This window comes from Chiloscyllium plagiosum, unplaced genomic scaffold (genome assembly GCF_037043375.1).
Source record: "Chiloscyllium plagiosum isolate Xiang-an unplaced genomic scaffold, Cpla_swu_hap1 HiC_scaffold_33, whole genome shotgun sequence".
Lineage (NCBI taxonomy): Eukaryota > Metazoa > Chordata > Chondrichthyes > Orectolobiformes > Hemiscylliidae > Chiloscyllium > Chiloscyllium plagiosum.
Window position 1 is genome coordinate 57,206,872 of NW_028270171.1, and position 15,287 is coordinate 57,222,158.

A 15,287-nucleotide genomic window follows, 5' to 3' on the forward strand; every position below is an offset into this window, starting at 1 on the left:
AAATAAATAATACGGCTCAGCATAACAAAGTGATAGCTCTCGTTCTTCGAGAGCATCAACTGATACACATTCATACGTTCATAATTCCTAATATGTGATTCATTAGACAATATCGTCATGGCTATATAAAAGCCCTTTTTAGAGTGGCAGATAAGCCTGTATCGAGGAAATCCGAAAAGGGTTGCCACATCTTATATAAATCTCTGTTTTTCGGTGCACCATACTGGTGAGAAAGTCCAAAGGGATATTCTCCATGACGAGCTTACAACCACCCAACAGACCCGGGGTTTTTTCAGACATCCAAAACAACAGAATATTTTTACTAGCACAGGAAGTGTGGGGGAGATACGAAAGGAGTATTGTGCATCAGTATTTACTGTTGAAAAGGATATGGAGGATATAAAATGTAGAGAAATAGATGGTGACACCTTGCAAAATGTCGATATTACAAAGAAGGAAGTGCTGGATGTCTTGAAATGTGTAAAGGTGGATAAATCCCGAGGACCTGATCAGGTGTCCCCTCGAACTCTGTGGGAAGCTAGAGAAGTGATTGCTGGGCCTCTTGCTGAGATATTAGTAGTATGGATAGTCACAGGTGAGGTGCCGGAAGACTGGAGGTTGGTTAACGTTGTGCCATTGTGTAAGAAGGGTGTTAAGGACAAACCAGGGAACTATAGACCAGTGACCCTGACGTTGGTAGTGGGCATGTTGTTGGAGGGAATCCTGAGGGACAGGATGTGCATGTATTTGGAAAGGCAAGGACTGATGAGGGATAGTCAACATGGCTTTGTGCATGGGAAATCATGTCTCACAAACTTGATTGAGTTTTTTGAGAAAGTAACAAAGAGGATTGATGAGGGCAGAGGGGTAGATGTGATCTATACGGATTTCAGTAATGGTTTTGATGAGGTTCCCCATGGGAGACTGAATGGCATGTTTCGATCTCATGGAATACAGGGAGAACTAGCCATTTGGATACAGAACTGGCTCAAATGTAGAAGACAGAGGGTGGTGGTGGAGGGTTGTTTTTCAGACTGGAGGCCTTTGACAAGTGCAGCGTCACAAGGATCGGTGCTGGATTCACTACTTTTTGTCATTGACATAAATGATTTGGATGCAAGCATAAGAGGTACAATTACTAAGCTTGCAGATGACTCCAAAATTGGAGGGGTCGTGGAGAGCGAAGAGGGTCACTTCAGATTGACCAAATGGCCAATGGGCTGAGAAGTGGCAGATGGAGTTTAATTCAGATAAATGCGAGGTGCTGCATTTTGGGAAAGAAAATATTAGCAGGACTTATACACTTAATGGTAAGGTCGCAGGTAGTGTTACTGAACAAAGAGACCTTGGAGTGCAGGTTCTTAGCTCCTTGAAAGTAGAGTCGCAGGGAGATAGGATAGTGAAGAAGGCGTTTCCTTTATTGGTCAGAGTATTGAGTACAGGAATTGTAAGATCATGTTGTGGCTGTACAGGACACTGGTTAGGCCAGTGTTGAAATATTGCGTGCAATTCTGCTCTCCTTCCTATTGGAAAGATGTTGCGATACTTGAAAGGGTTCAGAAAAGATTTCAAGGATGTTGCCAGCGTTGGAGGATTTGAGCTATAGAGAGAGGCTGAACAGACTGGGGCTGTTTTCCCTGGAGCGTCGGAGGCTGAGGGGTGACCTTATCGAGATTACAAAATTATGAGGGCATTGATAGGGTAAATATTTAAAGTCTTTTCCCTGGGGTCGGGGAGTCAGAACAAGAGGGTATAGGTTTAGTGTGAGAGGGGAAAGATATAATAGAGAACTACAGGGCAACTATTTCACACAGAGAGTGGTACGTGTATGGAATGAACTGCCAGGAGATGTCAGGGAGGCTGATACAAGTGCAACATTTAAGAGGCATTTGGATGGGTAAATGAATAAGAAGGGTTTGGAGTGTTATGGGCCATGTCCTGGCAGATGGGACTAGATTGGTTTGGGATATCTGGTCGGCATGGATGGGTTGGACCGAAGGGACTGTTTCCATGCTGTACATCTCCATGACTTTATGATTCTATGACTTATATCAATCTCTGTTTTTTGGTGCACCATGCTGGTGAGAAAGTCCAAAGGGATATTCTCCATGATGAGCTTACAAAGTCTCAACAGACTCGGGGAGTTTTCAGGCATACAACACAACATAATTTTTTTCCTAGCATAGAAAGTAAGAATATATATTTTTTCCCATGTGCATCTGCGTAAGATACTCTGGGCAGACCCAGGAAAACAGAAACCGGGTCCATCTCCAATTCGGTCCCCAAGACCCACTCTACCACACCTAACGCAGTGTTCCAATATATACGAAGCCTGCAGCAGGACCACATGCAATGAGTAAGAGTGTCTGTAGTCATTCTGCATTTAGGACATGCTGAAGACAATCCCACTTTGAATTTTGAGAGAAAATCTGGGGTCAGATAGAACCTATGACGATTTTTCAACTGCATGGAATGGGTTCTATTACAGATCAAAATCCTCCGAGCATTTTCACAAATATCCTCGCATATCTCCGAAAAGATCTAAACCCCCAACTCTCTCACACAGACGTCACGAAGCTGCACAGTCTTGCCTGCGGGGACACTCTCTAACAAATGGTAAAGGGTACTGACATAGAGTGTATTCTTTACAATAATCACCTGCTTCTCTGTATTGGATCTATAAGTGTCTTTTAAAATTGTGTTTTTTAATCAAATCTCTAATCTGGAAAAAACATAGAAGAAGTCTCTACCAGGTAGTCCATACTTACGAGTTATTTGTTCAAACGTTATCATTGTTTCTCCTTCTAGTCATACATGATGGCTCAGTGGTTTGCACTGCTGACTCACTGCACCAGGGTCATGGGTTTGGTTCCAGCCTTGGGTGACTGGCTGTGTGGAGTTAGTATATTCTCAACTGTGTCTGCGTAGGTTTCCTCCCACAGTCATGTGCATGTTAGATGACTTGGCCATTGCTCAATCGCTCATGGTGTTCCAGGATCTGTAAGTTGGGGCATTAATCAGGGTAAATATAAGATGGTAGGGGAATGGGTGTGCGTGGGTTACTCTTCAGAGGATCGAATTGGACTTGCTGGGCCCAAGGACCTGTTCCACACTGTAGGGATACTATAATTCTAAATCACCCAAACAAGGTGTTTCCCTCGCTGACCACAGTTTCAACCTGGAATACATTATCCCCGGTATACCAATTATAGGGGTAAGAAACATGATTTTGGCTGTATTGCCTCGATCTGACGCATTGTCCTTCAAGATTTAACAGTATTGATAATCATTATTTTATGCCAATATTCCATAAATGTTGTCATTTTATCTAAGAACAACAGACTTTGTCTGAGAGGGCTCAATGTCTAGCCATATTGATGCCGAGACCTCAGCGGTCCAGGCACTAACATACGATGAAAAAAAAATTAATTGCTTGCGTTTAATCGGGGAGATCTACTCCTCACAATCTGTGGGGCAGTTGCAATTTTGTTAGCTAGATAAAGAATCGCTTATGGTGCCAAATAAAAGAGCTAAACCAGCCATTATGTTTCCGAAATATCTGTCTGGGAAACATCATAGAAAGCATTTGAACTGGGTGCAGGAAATGAGGAAGGACATTCATTTTGATAACAGCTATCTGACCGAGCCAGGATATTGGAAATGCCTCCATCTTTGAAGGTCTTGTTTAATTTTGTCAAACAAATGGACATAGTTCACGTTAAATACATGATCAAAGACAAATGTAATGAAGATACTGAAATAGGCAAACCACCCGCGTGACCATTTAAAAGGAATCCAGGATTTGTCCTCAGTATCAGGTATTTCCCTAAGACCTCCCATAGGCATGGCCTCCAACTTTGTAAAATTAATCTTATCGCCCGGAAAGGCAACAAGCGAATCAATGCATCGCATCACATGAACTACCGAAATTGCGGGATTTGACAAAAACATAAGACCCTAATCTGCATATAATGTAATCTTTCGTGACTTCGATCCCACCTCTAGGGCAGATATGTTGGCATCCCTACGAATGGCCTCTGCCAGTGTCTCAATCCCCAACGTAAACAACAATGGTGAAAGGTGCCAACCGTGTCGGCTGCCTGCAGAAACATTAATATTACAGATTAGTGAGAGCCGCAGCCAGAGGATCGCGGAAAATGACCCTCATCCACTTGATAAAAACTTTGCGTACACCAAACCATTCGAATGTACAGAAGAGATCCGGCCACTCAACCCAATCAAATGCCTTCTCTCATCTAAAGGGATCAATAATCCCTGCACAGATTCTTGTTGACACTATTGGATCATATTGAGTAAATTCTTAACATTGTAGGAAGATCTGCGGCCTTTTATAAAGCCGGTTTGGTCCTCTTTGGTAACGGAAAACAGCAAAGTTTCCACCATAATGCACGGATCTCAGACAGGATTTTGAGGCCAACATTTAAAAATGAGTTTGGCGTGTAAGAAGCACCATCCTCCGGGGTCTTCCTTTCTTCAGCATCAGAGAGATATGAGCCTCTATTAAGGATAGAGGGAGGGGTTCCTGACTGTATGAGTGACAGAACACGTTAAACATCAGCCCTGACAATAGGTTTATAAATTATTTATAAAGTTCACCAGGAAATCCGTCAGGAACGTGCGCCTTTACATTCTGAAGCTGCTTCACAACCTCCTGTGCTGACAATGGTGCATTAAGGCACAAAACTTCTTCAGGGATTACTCCTGGAAGACCCAGGTTCTTGAAAAATGACTCCATCTTAATCCATCTACCCTAAAAATGTTCAGTCTGGAATAATTCGATGAAAAATCTCGGACAGGAGACATTAATCTTTTGGAATTGAAGGTCAGGATCCCAATGCCTTCTCTAATTGAGGTAATGGCTTAAGAGGGGCGCTCGTTTTCCTGGCAAGATAGAATAAATACCTGCCTGGCTTATCACCATGTTCAAACAGTCTTTGTTTTGCAAAACCTTCTTGGCTGTCCGTGTGAGCGTGGAATACACTGTAGACCGAAGCGTTGTGATCCTCTGCAGCTTAGCCACTGAGCGACAATCACAGTATGCACTCTCGGCTGCCCTCAGCTTTGCCTCAAACCAGCGTTCCTGCTCCCCCTTCTGCTCCATCATAAGGAATAATTATTCCCTTGGCATAAGCCTTAGCAATTTCCCATAGAGTGGATGAGTTATTGGTTGAATCTGAATTAATGGCTAAGGAAGATCTGAATTCGTTGTAGCGGTCAGCACAGTAGCACAATGGTTAGCACTGCTGTCTCACAGCGCCATAGACCCGGGTTTAATTCTTGCCTCAGGTGACTGTCTGTGTGGAGTTAACGCATTTATCCAGTGTCTGCGTGGGTTTGCTCCCACACTCCAAAAATGTGCAGGTTAGGTAAGTTGGCCATGCTAAATTGCCTATAGTGTTAGTTGAAGGAGCAAATGTCAGGGGCTGGATCGCTGTGAACTTTTTGGGCCGAAGGGCCTGTTTCTACACTGTAATTAATCTAATCTAACTACTAAATTGACCAACTAGTCTTAAGAATAAAGGGATACATTCGCTAGTGTCTCGAATCTATTATATTGCACTTAATGTTAATCAATAAGTATACTGCTTCATGGTCAGAAATGGTAATATTCCTAATTGTGCAGGATGCCATCGAATCTAAGATTGTTGCAGGAATAGGGAAGATATCAAACCTCGTGTGGCATTTATGCCGGTTAGAAGAAAAGAAAATCCCTGCTTGTGATGTGGATCTGCCACCAGACATCCACCAGCTCTCGTTCTGCACACATATCCACTAATTGCTTACATTATAACGAGGGTATTGGGGCACCTTTCGACATTCTGTCCACCGTGGGGTCCATAAAACTTTTGAAAACTTCTACAATAATGTGCCACGATGCAAGATAACTGAATTTGGAGGGTACGCTACGAGTGGGGGGCGGGGGGGGCGTGGGGCAATAAACATTCAAAATACTATATTTTTTACTATAGTTCAAGGTTTTGGGTATTATGAGCCTCCCTTGATTGTCAAATACAATCTAGTAGGTTAAATGGAAGATTTTCTTTATCCATTATGGCTTCTCCCCTCCTCCTAATATTAAAAGTCGAGAAATAAACCAGATCAAGCCCGACCTGCTGTATTGTCAATTGTTCCTTGTCATCAAAGTGCATCTCTGCAATAGGACAACATCCACTCTCTCTCTTTTTAAGACTAGAAAGTAAATTTTTCCTCTTTTCTGGCCAATGGCTCATCTTAATGTTCCAGGTAGACCATTTAAGCACATCATTACCCAGAACACACTGTCGCAACATTTGAACTCGAGAGAGGAAGAACTCTAATTACTGATAATTACTAAACAAAGTCTCATAGAGCTTAAAAACTACACAAACTAAGTCGACTACAACTGCCAACTCTCAAAACTTTCCAAAACTAAGCATTTAAGTAAATGGCTGGGATGGAGTGGGTTAGGGAACCACTTTGCCCGTGCTGTGATGCAGAGCCCAACAAAGCAGACCTTCCAGATCGCCACCATCTGGGATTTCCCCTTAACATTTTATCGATATTATCATTTCTTTTGCATTGTATTCCTGGATGTGCTGGAGCAGTGTGATTTTGTACCACTGTCAGCATTTCCCCAACACTGCACATTCCCCGATAATCCTTGACTCCGTTATTCTTTATGCACCTTCTGTCTGTGCTCAAAAATATTCAATATCTCTGCCTCCAATGCTCTGCAGAGAAGAGAGTTCCAAATACTCTCACCATTGAGAAAACAAAAAGTAACCTCATGTGTGTGTGAGATTACTTATGTCTCCTTACCTGAGAAAGGATATATTAAGTTGGAAGCAGTTCGGAGATGTTTCACTTCATGTATTCAGGGATGAGGGTCTTACATTATGGAGGCTTTAACAGGTTATTCTTGGAATCAGAGGTGATCTTATTGAAACATACAAAACCTAGAGGAGAGTGGATCAGATAGATACCCACTGGGTGTTTGTATCATCCAAACTTCTTGTTGTTTTTATAGAATCTCTACAGTGTGGAAGCAGGACATTCCGTCTATCATGTCCACATTGACCCTCGGAACAGTATCCCGCCCGGTCCTGCCCCCCTACTCTATCGATGTAACCCTACATTTCCCATGACGAACCTATCTAACCTACACATCCCTGGGCACTATGGGCAATTTAGCATGGCCAATCCGCTCTAAGCTGAATATCTATGGACGATGGGAGAAAACTAGAACATTGGGAGGAAATCCACACAGACATGGGGAGAATGTTCAAAATCCACATAGAGGGTTGCCCGAGGTTGGAACTGAACGCAGCTACTTGGTGACGGGAGGTATCAGTGCTAACCACAGATCCACCATGCGCATCCGTTAGTTTTATTAGTTACTTTTGGCTAACGAAAGAAATCTGCCTGACTTGTTCCTGTCACTGAACCTGATTCAGTCTGAGAACTTTATTATCGGCCATATCACCAACCTGGTTACATTTAAAATTTAATGTGAGCAGTGGAGGAATGGGACGAGAATAGGAAACGGTGACACCTCCAACATCCATCAGAGCAGGAATTAGGATAAATCCACAAAGTGGGATTTCAGTCAAGTGGGAATTCTCTTTCCCAGAAGTTTGGGTTGGCTGGACCTTTATATTATATTGAAGCTGGCTTTGTCTGATTTTCCATGGACAGGTGAATCAGGGATAATGGTACATGGAAAGAAAAGTGCAGCTGAGATCACAATGAGATGATCCATGACTTTAGTTACTGGTGGGGTAGTGTGAAAGGGCCGAATGGCCCACTTGTGTCCCTCAGCCCTGTGTTCTGATGTTCCATTCAGCCCTCGGGCATGCTAAACAGGGGCAGATCGAGGCCACTCCAATGGTTCGGTGTAGTTTTGGAAATCTACTTGGAAAATCCAGGCTGGATCAGGAAGTGACCACCACCCCACCCGCCAGTCCCTGTTTCCAGGCTTCCCCTCTCTGTAACGTCTGCTCCAGATGTAGGTCATGTTGCAGACCCAGATACGCTGGGAATGCAGCCACATACCCCACGCAGGGTTAAAACAACAAATCCTCTGCTCTCCTCTCTGAATGCAACATTGTACAACACGATTTCCAGCAAAATAACCCGTTACTTTCGAAAAGCATAACATGTGAAATTAATAAATAGGAACAGGAGTAGGTCAATCGGCCCCTCAAGCTAACACTTTCATTTAATCAGAACATGGCTGATCTACTCCAGGGCTCAACTCCACTCCCTTGCCGACTCCTTGTATCCCTCCACACCTCTCTGAGTTAGGGAATTCCAGACATTTACTACCTTCGGAGAGAAGACATTACTCTACATCTCAGATTGAAATCGATGTTCCTTATACGGTATCTATATCATCGAGTTCGACACTTTGCTCAAGAATGAAAAAAACTTCTCAACATCTACCTTCTCCAACCCCTTCTGTGTCTTGTATTTTTCAGCATTATCACTCTTCATTCATTTAAACCCCAATTAATTATCGCCTCACCATCTTAGAGATTGTCAATAACGCAACCCTTTCTTCCCAGGAAACCGCCTCATGTACCAACCAAGTTATTGCTGCATCAGCATGCTGACTTTATTTTTCATACACAGAAAGACTTAATGCCTTTACTGTTCCTTTTCTGGAAGTCCTCTCCATTAAGTAACAGCCTGCCTTTTGATTCTCAGTGTCATCCTCAAACTCGGATGTATATTGCACTCAACTCCCTCCTTCAGACTGTCAGCATAGATTGTAAATAACTGATGCCATCAGACTGATAGTTGTGGTACTGCAGCAGATAAACCTTTACCATAAAGATCCATTAATCCTGACTCTTCTATTTCTGTGTTAACCAATCATCATCCCATGTTAATACAGTATCCGACGTCCTGGAGCTTCTGTTTTGTATAAGAACTTTTGTTTTGTAATACCTTGTGGAAAATCTCTCGTGTCTACCAGATCCCCTTTATCAAGTCCGTTGTTACATTCTCAGGTATCTCCAGAAATACTTTGCATGATTTTTACAGGGCAAAATATCATTTCCCTTTCACAAAATCACCCTGACTCTGCGTGAAGTTTTTCTAAATGTCCATGCTTGCCAGGTTTTCCAAACTATACTAGTCCTATCTGTTTTCATTAGGTCCATGTGCCTCTAAATGTTCCTCATCCATATGTTTTTCCAAATGAGTTTTAAATTTTGTAGCTGTCCTTGCATCTCCCACTCTTCCTCTGGAAGCTCATTCCATACCCACACCGCCCACTGTGTAAAATAGCTGCCCCTTACTCCCTTTTAAATCTACCCTCTTTCACCTTAAACCTATTCCCTCTATGTTTGGATACCCCTAGCCTTTGGAAAAGACCTTGGCTATTCACCCTATCCATACCTCTCATGATTTTATAAGTTTCTATAATGTCACTCCTCAACATCTTACACTCCATCTGATGCTAACTTCAAGAACAAGCGTTTGAAGATAATCACTGCAAAATTGAAACAATATTTAAAATGACAGGTAACCAACACTCAGCCGAAATGTCATACTGTGATTTGTTTTTCTCCATATTACAATACTAAGGCAGCATGAAACGCTTACTAGTGCCAATAAGAAGTCAAGCACCTGAATTCCTTTATCTAAAGGGGGTGATGATGACCACAGTGAAAACGTATCTGTGGCCAAATCTATATAATACCACATCGTCAACATTCTCCCTCCTGGCCTCCGTATAACTTTGTGTGGTTGTGTCTTTTTTATCTTGCATTCAATAGAGAGAACCCATTTCCCCCATTCGACCCATTATACAGAATATTTTCGTTCACCACTGCTAAAAGCCCGTTTTCTTTTGCCACACCCTCTTTTCCCTGCCACCCATCCTCCACATCTGGCAAGTAATTAAAAGACCATTTTGCAATTGTATTCAGTTTTGAAGAATTGTCACACTGGACTGGAAACGCTAACTCTGTTTCCCTTTCTCTGCAGATGTTGACAGACCTGCTGAGTTTCTCCAGAAATGAATAGGCGCAGAACAATTTTTTCAATTAAATAAATAATTATGGATAATGGAAATAAAAATAAAAAAAACCTTTATAGAAGGTTCACTGGTCCTTAAAGTTTAACTCTGCATGCACTCCAGAAATTTCTGCAACATCTTTCGCAATTTCTTCAGCAATTTCTGTTTATGAACAATTTCCAACGACATATTGTCAAAGATGCCCAAACATCCTGTCCAACATGGAGCGTCGTACACTGGGAACTGAACAGTAATGCATGGTGACAAGTTCCTTGACTCTGAAACTGCATAAAGCTGGCATCACTGACACTGCAGAGCTCTGAATCATGGTCAGGGAGAAAATGGAAGTATGTCCGCATCAGAAACCAGAGTAGATCACTGAGTACAGGGCTGATGGATGCATGGGTCTCGGTGCGAACTGGGGCGGGGGGGGGGGGGGGGTTGGGGCGGGGGGGCTGGCAGTCAATATGCAGCTAAAACTGGGTTATCATCTGATGCTGTAGATTTCAATGACACTCTGTCACTTTTCCCCCAGGATAGTCCATCCATCTAAAATTTCCATCAAGCCGATCCATGGGTCAGTGACGTGTGTGGGTGAACATGGTCGGGTCGGAATCACGTGCACTTAAACCTGATTACAACCCATGAAAACTACTTGACTGGTTACACTACAAACAGCAGGACTAACATCTGATACAGAGGGAGAAATGATGCCAAGACTTACAAATCAGATCTAAGCTCTCTCGTCCTGTCAAATCCATGCATAAAAGTCGATGGACCATTAAACAACAGACTGGAGGAGAGGACTCCACAAATATCCCCATCCGAAATAATGGAACAGCCCTGTGCATCCATGTCAAAGATGCAGTATCTGCACCATCCTCAGCCAGAAGTGTTTAGTCGATTACCCACCTTACCCTCACTATGATACCCTCAGAATCACTGATGCCCGTCTTCAACCAATTCAATTCACTGCACGTGACATGAAGCAACAGCTGGACACTGTAGATACGACAAAGGCATTTGGCCCTGACACCATTCCTGCAATAGGACTGAGGACATTTGCTACAAAACAAGCCATGTACCTGAGGAAGCTGTTTCATTCCAGCTCCAACTCTGACAACTCCCTGGCAATGTGGATAATTAGCAACTGCAGTCCTCACTTTCTCCTAATGTGGGTAATTACTCAACTATGTCCCATCCCCTAAGAAGGGAATAATTACAAGCGGACCAATTACCACGCCCTCAGTCCCATCACGATAGTCAAATTGGTTGGGTTTTTTTTGATAGAGCTGTCACACAGCACAGAAATAATCGGTTCAGTGTGGTTTCCGATAGGCCCCCATGTGGAATTGTCATTGGATTGCTAATCCAGACCAGGCTAATTCTCTGGTAACTGGTGCAAGTTAATAACAATTAATTAAATATCGAGATCTCATACCTGGTGTCAGTAATAGTGATCGTTTATTCAATATCGATTATAGATGTCGATCTCCTTCCCCAGCGTACTTTCAGGAAGTAAATCCCCTGTGCTTTCCTGTCTGGCCGAAACGTGACTCCAGACATGTGATACACTCTTCAATGGTCTCTGAAACGGGCAAGCAAGGCACTCAATTGTATCAAATTGCTCCGAGGTCTTAAAGGATAAACCCGGAGAGAACACTCGTTATCAGAAAAGGGAACGGGAAACACAATCCTGTTGACCCTGCAGAGACCTCCTTCCTAACAGCTGAGAGCTTGTGACAACATTTACAGAGCTTTCTCACAAACTGCACAGAAGCAGTGGGAAAGGAATACGTCATACAACTCATTGAGCTTTCCACATTCTACTTAATGGCCGAACATCTCCTCAACGCAGTTTTCCCCATACAATATTCATATCCCTGAATATGTTTAAACATTGTGAAACATAAAATGAGAACTGCTGTAGTCCATTCAGCCCGTCTGTTTTGCGCCTCCATTCTATGTACAGGCAGTTCACCAATAAAGCGTGTTGATTAAATACAACTTGGCTGCAATGCGATTCATGAACCTTTTTCTATAAAGTGAACCTAGCGTTTACTGTGACGCGATTCCTTGGTGGGTACCAGCTGAACAGCAAATCCTACCTCAGAAACCCTCTGTTTACAAAAGGTACAATCAATGTGTTCAGCAAAAACAGGAATGCAATCGGCTCTGCAGGCCTTGAAACTGAGCCTGAAACTGGGAATTGTAGTCTATATTTCGAAAGAACTTTATTTCAAACTGTGGGGAGAATCTTGGGGAGAACTAGAATTTTCCATCGTCCTCACATGGTCAATCAGCCCCGCGCGCTTTCTGGTGAAGATTGTGGTGAAAGGTACAGTACACCAGTGAGTGACTGTAGTGTGAAAGCGTTACATTTACAGCACTGTTCCATTACAACATATAATTTAAAGATTTATTTAGACTATCCTATTGTGTGTTAGATCAAATTTAATTTTTGGTTTTTACTGATATTTTTGGGGGTTCACCATTTACCCTCTTTTTTCCATAGACCCCATTATTAATATTGCACGATTTTGTACAACACAGTGTTGCACAGGAACACAGTTATTGCGTTATTGGAGAACAACCTGGAATGACAGCTGATTTTCTATCTTCACACCATACTCCTGCTCTCTCCCTATTCCTTTAGTTTCCAGAAATCCTTATTTATATTCAGCCCCTTGACTTCCACAGCCTGATCTGGGAGAGAGTACCCCTGGTTCGCCAGTCTCCGAGTGCAGGCATTTATTCTCATCTCAATGCAAAGTGGCCTATCTGTATCTAATATTGTGGTCCCTTGTTTTAGACGTCCCAGCCAGGGGAATTACCATCCCTGCTTCTAATCTGTCTCGCCCTGTCAGAGTGTTATACATTTCACTGACATTTCCACTCATTTTCCTAAACCCCATTAAATACAGGTGCAGTTGCCCAAAACTCTGCTCCCACAACAAGTCTGTCATCCCAGAGATCAGTCTGGTCATCCTTTGCTGCTCTCCCTCAATGTCAGGTTGGTCGTCTGTTAGGAAAAGAGACCAAAACTGCACACAATACTGCACAATGTTCGAGATGGGGTCTCACCAAGGCTCTGTACAGCTGCAGTAAGATACATAGAACATAGAACACAGAAGAATACAACGCAGTACAGGCCCTTTGGCCCTCGATGTTGCGCCGATCCAAATCCACCTAACCTACACTAGCCCACTATCCTCCATATGTCTATCCAATACCGGCTTAAATGCCCATAAAGAGGGAGAGTCCACCACTGCTACTGGCAGAGCATTCCATGAACTCACGACTCGCTGAGTAAAGAATCTACCCCTAACATCTGTCCTATACCTACCACCCCTTAATTTAAAGCTATGCCCCCTCGTAATAGTTGACTCCCATACGTGGAAAAAGGTTCTCATGGTCAACCCTATCTAAACCCCTAATCATCTTGTGCACCTCTATCAAGTCACTCCTACACCTTATTTTCTCCAATGAAAACAGCCCCAAGTGCATCAGCCTTTCCTCGTACGATCTCGTACGACTGGAATAGGTCCAGTCAAGGATAGTAGTGGGAAGTTGCGTGTGGAGGCGGAAGAGATTGGGGAGACACTGAATGAATACTTTTCTTCAGTATTTACTCAGGAACAGGGCATTGTCGTCGATGTGAATACTGAGTCACAAATAAGTAGAATGGATGGCTTTGAGGTATGTAGAGAAGAGGTGTTGGAAATCCAGGAAAAGGTGAAAATAGATAAGTACCCTGGCCTGATGGCATTTATCCTAGGATTCTCTGGGAAGCAAGGGAGGAGATTGCAGAGCCATTGGCCTTGATTTTTATGTCCTCTTTGTCTACAGGAGTAGTGCCAGAAGACTGGAGGATAGCAAATGTGGTTCCCTTGTTCAAAAAGGGGAGTAGGGATAACCCTAGTAACTATAGGCCGGTGAGTCTGTTGTGGGCAAAGTCTTAGAGAGAATTGTAAGGGATAGGATTTATGCACATCTGGATAGAAATAATGTGATCAAGGATAGTCAGCATGGTTTTGTGAAGGGCAGGTCGTGCCTCACAAACCTTATTGAATTCTTTGAAAAGGTGACGAAGGAGGTTGATGAGGGGAAAGCGGTAGATGTGGTATATATGGATTTTAGTAAGGCGTTTGATAAGGTTCCCCATGGTAGGCTACTGCAGAAAATACGGAGATATGGCATTGAGGGTGAGTTGGAGGTTTGGATTAGGAATTGGCTGGATGGAAGAAGACAGAGGGTAGTAGTTGATGGCAAAGTTTCTTCATGGAGTGCCATCACTAGCGGTGTTCCGCAAGGATCTGTTTTGGGACCATTGCTGTTTGTCATTTTTATAAATGACCTGGAAGAGGGGTTAGAAGGTTGGGTGAGCAAGTTTGCGGATGATACGAAAGTCGGAGGAGTTGTTGACAGTGAGGAAGGATGTGGCAGGTTACAGCAGGATATAGAGAAGCTGCAGAGCTGGGGAGAAAGGTGGCAAATGGAATTCAATGTAGCTAAGTGTGAGGTGATTCACTTTGGGAAGAATAACAAAAAGATGGGGTACTGGGCTAATGGTCGGATACTTGGTAGTGTGGATGAGCAGACGGATCTTGGTGTCCATGTACACAGATCTCTGAAAGTTGCCACCCAGGTAAATAGTGCGGTGAGGAAGGCATATGGCGTACTGGCTTTTATTGGTAGAGGAATTGAGTTCCGGAGTCCTGAGGTCATGATGCAGTTGTATAAGACTCTGGTGCGGCCGCATCTGGAATATTGTGTGCAGTTTTGGTCGCCATACTATAGGAAGGATGTGGAGGCACTGGAACGGGTGCAGAGGAGGTTTACCAGGATGTTGCCTGGTATGGAAGGAAGATCGTATGAGGAAAGACTGAGACACTTAGGGCTGTTTTCATTAGAGAAAAGAAGGTTTAGGGGTGACTTGATTGAGGTGTACAAGATGATTAGGGGGTTAGATAGGGTTGACAGTGCGAACCTTTTCCCGCGTATGGAGTCGGGTAGTACAAGGGGGCATAGCTTTAAATTAAGGGGGGGGGGTAGATATAGGACTGAAGTTAGGGGTAGGTTCTTCACTCAGCGAGTTGTAAGTTCATGGAATGCCCTGCCAGTAGCAGTGGTGGACTCTCCCTCTTTATGGGCATTTAAGCGGGCATTGGATAGGTATATGGAGGATAGTGGATTAGTATCGGTTAGGTGGGCTTGGATCAGCGCAACATCGAGGGCCAAAGGGCCTGTACTGCGCTGTATT

General features: G+C 43.4%; 1 long non-coding RNA gene across 1 annotated transcript in view; it reads right to left on the reverse strand.

Moving 5' to 3' along the window:
• LOC148141504 (uncharacterized) overlaps positions 1–15,287 on the reverse strand; it is a 267,001-nt gene that overhangs the window by 58,318 nt on the left and 193,396 nt on the right. The window contains exon 2 of the long non-coding RNA XR_015752547.1: positions 11,466–11,612. This is a non-coding gene — a long non-coding RNA (uncharacterized LOC148141504). The remainder of the gene's footprint in view (positions 1–11,465; positions 11,613–15,287) is intronic.